Source organism: Erinaceus europaeus, chromosome 4, assembly GCF_950295315.1.
Source record: "Erinaceus europaeus chromosome 4, mEriEur2.1, whole genome shotgun sequence".
NCBI classification, from domain to species: domain Eukaryota; kingdom Metazoa; phylum Chordata; class Mammalia; order Eulipotyphla; family Erinaceidae; genus Erinaceus; species Erinaceus europaeus.
In genome coordinates, this window is record NC_080165.1 from 13,306,505 (window position 1) to 13,317,551 (window position 11,047).

The window sequence follows — 11,047 nt, forward strand, 5'->3', positions numbered from 1 at the left end:
CCAGCTCCCTACCTGCTGGGGAGTCGCTTCACAGGTGGCGAAGTAGGTCTGCAGGTATCTATCTTTCTCTCCCCCTCTCTGTCTTCCCCTTCTCTCTCCATTTCTCTCTGTCACTATCCAACAACGACATCAATAACAACAACAATAACAAACTACGACAATAAAACAAGGGCAACAAAAGGGAATAAATAAATAATTAATTAATTAATTAAAGAACCAGGGTCCCCATGCTCATTATAACATGCACTAAACCTGGTCCACCGCTACCAGCCCCTATTTCTCTTAACAGTGTCATCAGAGAATGTTGACATTTTAATTTGGATAAAGTTTCGTTTGTTAATTTTTTCTTTTATGATTAGTGTGTGTTCTGGGATCCAGGCAGTGGTACACCGGGTTAAACACACATATATTTTCTTCTGGAAATTTTATAATTTCAACTTTTATATTTAGGTCTGTGTGTTAATATTTGTTTATAGATTGAGGTAAAGACTATATGGATATCAGGCCATACCCGCCTCATTTGTTTAAAAGAAAAAAAAAGGCTTTTTGTTTGTTTAGTCACTTTTATAGTTCCTTTTTTTATGTTGAGCTCTGATTTCTTTTTTTTTTTAAAGACTTTTAAAAAATATTTATTTCCTTTTTATTGCCCTTGTTGTTTTTATTGTTGTTGCAGTTATTATTGTTGATGCCGTCGTTGCTGGATAAGACAGAGAGAAATGAAGAGGGAAGACAGAGAGGGGAAGAGAAAGACAGACACCTGCAGACCTGCATCACTGCCTGTGAAGCGACTCCCCTGCAGGTGGGGTTCCAGGGGCTCGAACCGGGATCCTCATGCTAGTCCTTGCGCTTTGCACCGCGTGCGCTTAACCCGCTGCGCTACTGCCCGACTCCCTGTGATTTCTTTCTATGTGTTTGATATCGATTGTTTGTTAGGTAAATGCTGTGCAAATATCTTCTCCTAACTACTGGACTGCTTGTTTATCCTTGCAGAGTTTGCTTTTACTGCGTAGAGACCTGCTAGTCTGCTGTAGTACCATTTATTTAATTCTGCTTTAGGGGCACTCACTCCACTTACTCACTTTTCCAAATGCCTCCTTGTTGTTAAAGCCCTGTAGTAGTTCATGGATGCTTCCTTCGGTGTATTTTATAGTTTCACTTACAAATCCTGCCACATACTTCTCATGTCTCCTGGGATACACCTATTCTCAGGTCTTTGATTATTTTTTGAGGTAATTTTGGTATTATGGTGTCAAATGGTGGGGGTGTTTTATTTACTTATTTATTTGGTTAGAGAGAGAAAGAAATCAAGAGATGAGTGGGGAGATAGAAAGGGAGAGAGACAGAGAGACATCTGCAGCCCTGTTTCACCACTTGTGAAGCTTTCCCCCTGTAGGTGGGGACCAGGGACTTGAACCTGGGTCCTTGTGCACTGTAGCATGTGAGCTCAACCAGGTGTGCCACCACCTGGGACCTCCATTGTTGTTTCCTCCCTTCCTCCCTCCCTCCCTCCCTCCCTCCCTCCCTCCCTCCCTCCCTCCCTTCCTCCCTCCCTTCCTCCCTTCCTTCCTTCCTTCCTTCCTTCCTTCCTTCCTTCCTCTCTCTCTGTCTCTCTCTTTTTTGCTAGTGACTGCCCTTGTCACTTTTGTTGGAAATCACTTTTCCATGTGAGTCAATTTCTAGGTCCCCTAAATATCCACCCTTATGCTACTAGTTTATTTTCTTGACCACAGCAACTCTTTCAAAAGATTTAACCTCATTAGTGGGTTAAAGCCTCAAACATTTTCTTCTTCTCTGAACTGTATGAATTATTCTAGGCTCCTTAAATTCCCATATACATGTTAGACTCTGACTGTCAGTTTCTACAAAATACAACTGTATTGGCATTTTATCACTAAGGAGTCTTCTCACAGTCAAACTTCAGAACACCTACAATTAAAAATCACTCAGCACTTGCAATTAGGGAGGTGACTCAGCCAATAGGATGCATATTCGCAGACCTGAGAACTCAGGCTAGATACCCAGCATGGCATAATGGACCAACTGTGCTCCACTTCCTGTATCTCTCTGCTGTGAAAAAAAAAAATGTATCCTTTAAAAGAAGCTATAGGGCTTATACTCCATGGAATACTACTCTGCAATCAAAAAGATACATCATCCCTTGTCCTTTGCCTATCAAAATAAGTAAAGAGGTGAAAGACCTCTTTACTATTGGATAGGTTCACTCATTTGTGGACTATAGAGAAGTGATACACACGGACTTGCAGAACAAACTCAAACAGTAGCAAAGTGTCCCTAAGACTTGGTGAGAACTAGTGTGGTTATCATTGGGAGGGTGGGGGTGTCTCTCTGTCTCTCTCCCTCTCTATCACCCCCTTCTCTCTCAATTTCTGACTGTCTCTATCCAATAAATAAATAAAGATAAAAAAGGAATTGAGGAAGGTAGAATTCAGGAGGTTATTGCAGGGCCAGGTGGTGGTGCACCTGGTTAAGCGCACACATTATAGTACACAAGGACCCAGGTTCAAGTCCCTGGTCCCTACCTGTAGGGGAACAGCTCCACGAGTGGTGAAGCAGGGCTGCAGGTGTCTCTCTGTCTCTCTCCCTCTCTATCTTTCCCATTCCTCTCAATTTCTCCCTGTCTCTATTCAATAATAAATAAATAAGTAAATAAATAAAATATTTTAAAAAAGAATTAAGAAGGCTACACTGGGGACTTAAATAGGAGACTCATTTATTCTAATTTTTTTATTAGTTTTAGTTTGAAATTATATACATGCATTATATGGATAATCATTTACTGTTGGAATAGGAAATGGTCTGACTGGGAAACAATGAAATTGGAGAGGCCACTGCTTTCTATACTGGTGTCATTGAGCAAGCAGGAAAATGAGTGAAAAATCCAGGGAAACAGAAAAGTCCTAGGAGGGAGAGAGAGATATGGACACAGACCTGCTCTCATGAGTCTGTCCTGACTTTTAATAGTGTCAAGAGATGGCATTTCTTTAGTTGGAAAAAATCTACATTAGTTTTTTTTTTTTTCCCCACAATTGTCTTTTTTTTTTTTTTTTTTTACCAGAGCACTGCTCAGCTCTGGTTTATAGTGGTGCAGGGTACTGAACCTGGGACTGTGGAACGTCAAGCATGAGACTGTTTGCATAACCATTATACTATTTACCCTTGCCCCCTTTTTTAAAAATAATTTTTATTTATAAAAAGGAAACACTGACAAAAACCACAGGATAAGAGGGGTACAACTCCACACAATTGCCATCACCAGAACTCCGTATCCCATCCCCTCCCCTGAGAGCCTTCCTAGTCTTTATCCCTCTGAGAGTATGGACCCAGGGTCGTTATGGGGTGCACACGACGTTGGCAGGTCGAACCATACTCCCAGTCTGTTCCTCTCTTTGCCTAGTGGAACGGGCTCTGAGGAAGTGGGGCTCCAGGACACATGGTGGGGTTGTCTGCCCAGGGAAGTCCGGTTGGCATCACTGTAGCATCTGGGACCTGGTGGCTGAAAGAAGAGTTAACATATAAAGCCAAACAAATTGTTGACTAATCATGAACCTAAAGGCTGGAATAGTGCAGATGAAGATTTGGGGGTTTCTGTTTTGTAGATAGTGAGTAGGCCTATTTTAGTTATATTCCAAAGGGCCTATGACTATACTAGTGTTTTTTCTTTCTTTTCTTTTCTTTTCTTAGCCTGACATCTGATATGCTCAGCTCTGGTTTGTGGTGATGTGAAGAATTGAACTTGCGACTTTGGAGCCTTAGGCATTAGAGTCTCTTTGCGTAACCATTACACTATGTACCCCTGCCCAGCATTACTTTTTATTCTGATGGAATTATCATAATTAGGAAGCCTTGTGTGCGAACCAATTTATGTTGACCTCATAAATACACTCAGAACAGCAATATTAGATAGTTATTCAATTCCCATATTCACTATTTGCAATATTAGCTCTTCATCTATTGCGGAGAGAATTTCCCTATGCACTGCTTTATTTAACTCTCTTTTTCCCTGCCAGTCTGTCATTATTGTAGAAAGTACATTTACTTTGTAGCTGAGTTCAGGTGAAAAGATTTGCTCAAGGTCACAGTGGTGACGAGTGCCAGAGGATGGGCACCAAACTCACTATTCCAGTGATTCCATAAGACCCAGAGTCGCATCACAAAACGATTTTAAGCCCACTGATTTATTTGGCACCTATTTTCATACCTAGAACCCGATTACCTGAATGCTAGGTAGCAGACTGAAACTTCTAGACTATATTGCAATTACTCGCTGGATGACCTTGAGGATATTTTTCTCCACCTGAAATGGTTGTTCTTATGAGGTGACACATGCAGAAAGAAAAGTTTATTACAGTGTTTGAAAGCTAGTAGGGCTCAGTTTAATTGTACGGATTCAGCTAAATGGTGTGATTGGTTTTTTTTGTGTGTGACTATACAAATAACTGTAACTAATAATTCACACTTGTAATTTTTTGAATGTGAGAGCAGCAATATTGACTCACTATTAAGTTCATAGTACTACTCCCGAGTGGGAAGCTCAATTTTGAAAAAATGAGGCATTTGTGCATATGTAAACATCAAAATTAAACTGAAATTACTTTAGCAACTAATTTATTTGGGAGATCATCTTCACATAACCTGAATCATTAAGAACCAGGCTACATCTCTATACATCTCGCCTTCATGAAAAAGCATAAGTACAGCGGAAAAAAAAAAGTGACTACGTCGATATCAATAATGATCTCATGTGGACTTCTGGTGAGCTGTGGATGTTCACGTCTTGTTATTCTTGGTGTTTCTGTCTCGAAGATGTAATTGGGAATGTGAAGACTTGAGGGATACCACCCTTTTTGAAAGAGTTGAGAAAAACTCAAGAAAAGATGCAACAAGCTATGTTCAGAGCTCAAGGGGCAACTAAGTGAGCTGATCTGATGAGCCAGTCTGGGGACCAGCCTCTAAGGGGTCTCTAAGGGAGGGCTTCATGGTAGAGGGCAATCAGCTATATTTTTTAGTGCTTTTTAAAAGACACTCAGCAAGAACTGCTTTTTATAATCTGAAAAAATCAAAATGATTTAAAAAATAAAATTTTCTTTGTTAAAAAAAAAATCGGACTAGCTCTATGTTGGTTCCTGTCACATTCTCTGTAAATGCGGAGAAATCTTTCTAGAGGAGTTGATATAAGCAGATTTGCCATTGGCTCTAGAATTTCTGTGAGCCACTGACACCCTGAAAAACATCTGCATCTGGTTTCCATTTGGAGGGGTGCTGCTTCGTGCTGTTTATCTCTGGTAGCTGAAACTTTCTGGAATGAAGAGAAAAAGTGCTCACTTTAGAAGGACAGATTTCGCAGCGAGTCTTTTCAGCCATGAATATGACCCGCTGCGGTGGCCGTGGGGACATTATTGCTGTCAAAGCTGTTTTAATTAGACATATTTAAGAAGAGATTTAAAAGAGGCTTTCAGCTGTTATCTCAATCCCAAAATGTCATTGAACCCTTTCTCTTCAATGATTCCTGAAGTTATTTTTAAAAGCCAAGCTGAACTCAAATGTAACCTTTCTCTCTCTTCCTGGCCCTTCTGGGGGCTAGCTCCCTTCCAGGGTCCGTCTCTCCGGGTTTTCCCTCTGGCCCTGCCTCGCTGCAGCTCCAAGTCCTCAGCAGTTGGAGGGGGTGGGGAGAGGCGGCTTTGGCTTGCACAGCTGTCCTAGCAGCTTGGCTTCCTGCCTCCCCATGCTGCCTGGCTCCTTCTCCACACCCTGGAGTTTGGTGTCCAGCAGCTGCCTGGAGAGAGTCAGTGTCAGATGCTTCCAGATTGCATCTTCTGAAGAGCTTAGAAATGCCATGGTTCAGCAGAGTCACAACCTCTCTCCCAAAGGAGAGTCTAGAAGATGGTACTTCCTCGCATGCATCTCCCATAGCCCACAGGCTCTGGGAGTGCAGGTGGAACTGTGGGCACCCACTCACGCTGACAATAGGGCCCCTGTCCTTGCCCTGCTGTTGACCCGTCTTCCAGGAATGATCATGAGCTGGCTGCAGCTCAGGTGGTCAAGTAAAGAACACGGAGTGTGTGTGTGTGTGTGTGTGTGTGTGTTGTTGTTGGGCTTGTATTTTGTTTCTTCCCATCTTAAGGCTCTCTTGAAGATGACACTTGCAAAGACATGACTTTCCTTTGTGAAAGACTAGGAAAAAAGAAAAATCTCAAGAAAGGATGCCACAAGCCAGGCTCAGAACTCAAAAGGGCAGGTGGGTGGGTGAGAGTTGCTGATGAGCCAGACCAGGGCAGCAGCCAAACTTTGGGTGTAGGCCACTGGAGGCCAAGTGCGCTCTCTTGAGGGCCAGAGGAAACGCATGTGTGTCACTGTCCTTCGACCCCATTCAAAGTGGCTTTTTAGAGACAGTGATGACTATTGTATCCTGGCATTTTGTGGTTGTTGTTATTGTGACTGGAGCTACACTGTCCTGTGCTAGCTTTATTATTTTTTTTGATATTTATTTATTCATTTTCCCTTCTTGTTGCCTTTGTTGTTTTATTATTGTGGTTATTTTTGTTGTTGTTATTGATATCTTCGTTGCTGGATAGGACAGAGAGAAATGGAGAGAGCAGGGGGAAACAGATAGACAGACACCTGCAGACCTGCTTCACTGCTTGTGAAGCGACTCCTCTGCAGGTGGGGAGCCAGGGGCTTGAACCAGGATCCCTACGCTTTTCAAGATAGACAGAGACAGTGATAAATAGACACCACAGCACTGAAGCTTCCTCCACTGCCTTTGGGGCTGAAGCTCACAGGACCCTGCAGGTGAACTGCTTAATGGAATCTGTTCAGGGTTCCAACGGGTAAAGCCCCTACCAATCTTTGTTGTTGTGTAAGGAAATATGTATGTGATAGCATGCATATGTGATACCACTGAGTCGTCTATATACTTGATTTATTTTGAGAGAGAGTGAAAGAGAAAGGAAAGGAGAGGGCAAGGCAGACATATAAGAGAAGAGAGAGACCGCAGCCCTGCTCCACCACCCACACCCTGCTACTCTCCTGTGGCAGATAGACTCACACAGCAGGGTGTGTACTTCACTGGGTAAGTTGTTTTCTGGTCTTTAGACCTTAATTTTTATAACAAAACTGGCACTTAGACAACTCTTTCTAATTACATTCAGCATACAGCTTCCTCTTCTCAGCCAGAAACTGTTGTGACCCCAGTAGGAGTTTGGGACTATTGGCATAGGAATGGCGTCAGCCTGAGGAGATGTGACAGAGAAGGGAAGGTATAAAAGGCACAGGACTTGGAGCAGGTCGCTCTCTTTGGCTGCTGTTTCTTCTCCTGGTCAGAAGCATCTCGACGGAGACGCTCCAGGTATCCGCCATGGCTACTTCTCCTGGAAACTGAACACGTGTGACTCTGCTAGCTGGTAAACTTTCAGACCCCGCTATAGCCATGAGCAACCTTTACCTCAGCTGATAATTGTTTATCTTATGAGACTAAACTTTTGATAACTATACTCAGATGTTAAAGACCTAGCATACTCTTAACCCTTGATGACAATTACTTATCTTGCCTTTTACCTGTTTCATCCTAATAAACCTTGTATTGTTTAAACCTGTTACCACCTCCCCACTGTGAATTCTTTTACACACTGCTGTTCTCCCACAAATCCTTTTTTAACTTAAAATTACAACAAGAAACCAGAGCCTTCCTTGCCTGTTAACAGGGAGATAGACACAGTGCTTGTAGATTAATAGCATGTCCTTTGAAGTTAGCCTGGAGTGGCCTTTGCTTCTCCTGTACACCTGGCACTAACTGCTGTAGGCCTAACCTTTAGTGTGTCTGTTCCCCGGTGAAATGGCCATAGTGAAAGCCCTGTCCATGGAGAAGTTGTAAAGATGACTGAAATCAACAGTGTGGTGCATGCAGGGACTTCTTTGTATCAGCAAGTGGCTGTCGGAGTCTTAGCCCAGCAGGGTCTGCTTTGGTGGGTGCTTATCTCACGGAAAACGTGCCGGGTACCCTGTTCAGCTCCTACCAGTGTTCAGTTAGGACACTAAGCTCTGAAAATAATGATGATAGGTAGCCAGCAGGCCTATTTTAGTTATATTACAAACGGCCCATGACTATACTAGTATTTTTTTTTCTTCCCTGAGCCTGAAATCTGATATACAGGTGGATCCAAGTTATTGTCTGGGGAGATGAAAACTAGAGGCCCTCCAACTCTTCATCTGTACTACTCCAGCCTTTAGGTTCATGATTAGTCAACAACTTGTTTGGCTTTATATATTAAATCTCTTTTCAGCCACCAGGTTCCAGATGCTAACATGATGCCAACTGGACTTCCCTGGACAGACGGCCCCACCATGTGTCCTTGAGCTCTGATTCCCCAGAACCCTGCCCCACTAGGGCAGAGGCAGGCTGGGAGTATGGATCAACCTGTCAATGCCCATGTTCAGTGGAGAAGCAATTACAGAAGCCAGACCTTCCGCCTTCTGCATCCCACAATGACCTTGGGTCCATACTCCCAGAGGTTTAAAGAATAGGAAAGCTGTCAGGGGAGGGGATGGGATATGGATTTCTGGTGGTGGGAATTATGTGTATTTTTACCCCTCTTATCCTATAGTTTTGTCAATATTTCCTTTTTATAAATAAAAAATAAAATAAAGAAAAAAGAAAATAATGATAATAAAAGATGCTGATACTTATTATACTGTGGGCATGGGCTAAATCCTTTGATCTACAAGCCTAAGCCCATGCACCCTGTCCTCCCCTGCAGTCTTTCTGCCAAGCAGGTGAAGGAGAATGGCAAATTCTTCCACAGGCTATGACAGGCCTCCTATCCTCAACCTTCACTCGAGGTCAGTGGAGAAACAGTCTTCTATAAACATTGTTATTGAATAACGTGGATCATATTCCCTGCAGCCATGACAGAGAGCATACTGGGGGCTGGGTGGTGGCGTTGCACCTGGTTGAATGCACACATTACAGTGTACAAGGACCCGGGTTCAAGCCCCCAGTCCCCACCTGCAGGAGGAAAGCTTCAGAAGTGGTGAAGCAGTGCTGCAGGTTTCTCTCTGTCTCTCCCCCTCTTGATATCTCCTCTTCCTCTCTATTTCTGGCTGTCTCTATCAAATAAATAAAGATGAAAAGGGAAGGAAGAAAGAAGGAACCCATACTTGAGGGATTCCTATCCGAACTAAGAAAAAGGTTATTTTGATGGTTTTTGCGAATTAGGCAGCCTTCTGGGTCTACTGTGTCGAGATTCTGATCCAGTCAGCTTGGGTAAGGTTGGTAACTGGTATTTATTAATGTACGTATTTTACTGAAGCCTCACACAAGCACGATTTCACTGACTTAGACCATTTTATTTTTTTTATTCTGATAGAGAGAATAGCACAGAGAGAAGCAAAGAGAGAGAGAGAGACATTATAGCAGCAGAGTGGCCCCTCTCTCTCTCTGGCTCCTGAAAACAGTATTTTGCAATATTTCCTCCCTGAGTGACCCTGAGGCACAGCCAGGGCCAGGTCCCTCCTTGGTTTACCTTGTATGTCCCTGGTAGCACAGAGGTGAGATTTGTGCTCCCTGCTCCCCGCCAGGAACTAAATATTTGTCCCTCCCGTCCCCACTCATTGGTGGAAACCTAACCGCCCAGTGAGGGCTGTCCAGAGGGGATTAGGTCCTGAGGTGGGGCCTGCATGAGTCAGTGCCTTTAAGAAAGGAACCCGAGACCTTTCTTGCTTCTTCCTCCATATGTGGACACATTGAAAAGATGGCATCTGTGAGCCAGGAAGCTCACTGAGTAGACAGTGAATATGCAAGGACCTGGACTTGAGCCTTCAGGCTCCTAACATGGAAAGTCGTAAGTTTCCTCACACTCCCCCACCCCGCCCAGTCTGCGGCTCATTCTGATTCTGCAACCCAGATAAACTCAAGCATCTTCTTTTACCTAGGATTGCTGATAGAGTCTTTGCTCCCTGGTCATGCTGCGTGTCTTGTTCTTTTATCTGCTTCTTTGAAGTATTCTTAGAATCCGTGTGTCATTTACTGTGAAATGTGGTAAGACGGTTTTGGACAGAAAAACAAATTGATGGGAGAGTTAGGTCTCTTGTCCACCGGAAGTCTCCTGGTTGTTGTTGTTTTCTGGAAAACTCTACTCTTTCACTGGATCCCTCTGCAGCCACCTTTGCCGGTCTCTCTGTTTTTAAGTTAATTGTTTGACAAAGTAAAAAATTATATACACTTACTTTAGAAACACACAAATGTATCCTGAAGGGAAGTGGACTCCCTCGCAAATGCCTTGAGCCACCCTTACTGTGGAGACAGAGTCTTCCAGGTGAGGGAGTTAAATCTTGAGATGAGATGGGAGAAGCCATAATGAGTTCAAAGGAAGGTGCTAGAGTAAATGTTGTCAGAGAGGTGGTCACTAGACGTTAAGAGTTCATCTCATTTTTTCCACCTCCCCTCGTTGCAGAGCCCTCCTTGCTCATGAATGTCAACATGCCATGATCATTTCAGGCTGATTAGGAGTGTGACTGGGGCTAGCGCATTGGTTTAAGTGCACATAGTACATATGAAGAGCAAAGACCAGCACAAGGACCCCAGATCCAGCCCCCGGCTCCCCACCTGCAGGGGGGGGTCACTTCAGAAGGAAGTGAGGCAGGTCTACAGGTGTCTGTCTTTCTCTCCCCCTCTCTGTCTTCCCCTCCTCTCTCCATTTCTCTCTGGCCTATCCAACAACAATGATGGAAACAACATCAATAATGGGAAGAAGATGGACTCCAGGGGCAATGGATTTGTAGTGCAGGCACCGATCCCTAGTGATAACCCTGGAGTGTGAGGAGACATTTGTAAAGACGAACTTGGTCTAGATTCATGAAAATACCTCTAACAAATAACAGCTCTTTATTCCTAGTAGTTTCCATCAAATAAAGAAAGGCAATCTCAAAGGTCCTTGCAAGATTATAAAATAATAGCAACAGGGGCTAGGTGGTGGTGCTCCTGATTGAGTGCACATGTTACAATGCACAGGGATCCAGGTTTGAGTCTCTG

At 43.5% G+C, this 11,047-nt stretch overlaps 1 long non-coding RNA gene across 1 annotated transcript; it reads left to right on the forward strand.

Annotated features, from left to right (window-relative positions):
- The first annotated feature begins 7,323 nt into the window (after nucleotides 1–7,323).
- On the forward strand, nucleotides 7,324–8,675 carry LOC132538251 (uncharacterized). Its single transcript, XR_009549654.1, has 2 exons — nucleotides 7,324–7,421; nucleotides 8,301–8,675. It is a non-coding gene; the product is annotated as an uncharacterized LOC132538251 (long non-coding RNA).
- The last annotated feature ends 2,372 nt before the right edge of the window (nucleotides 8,676–11,047 follow it).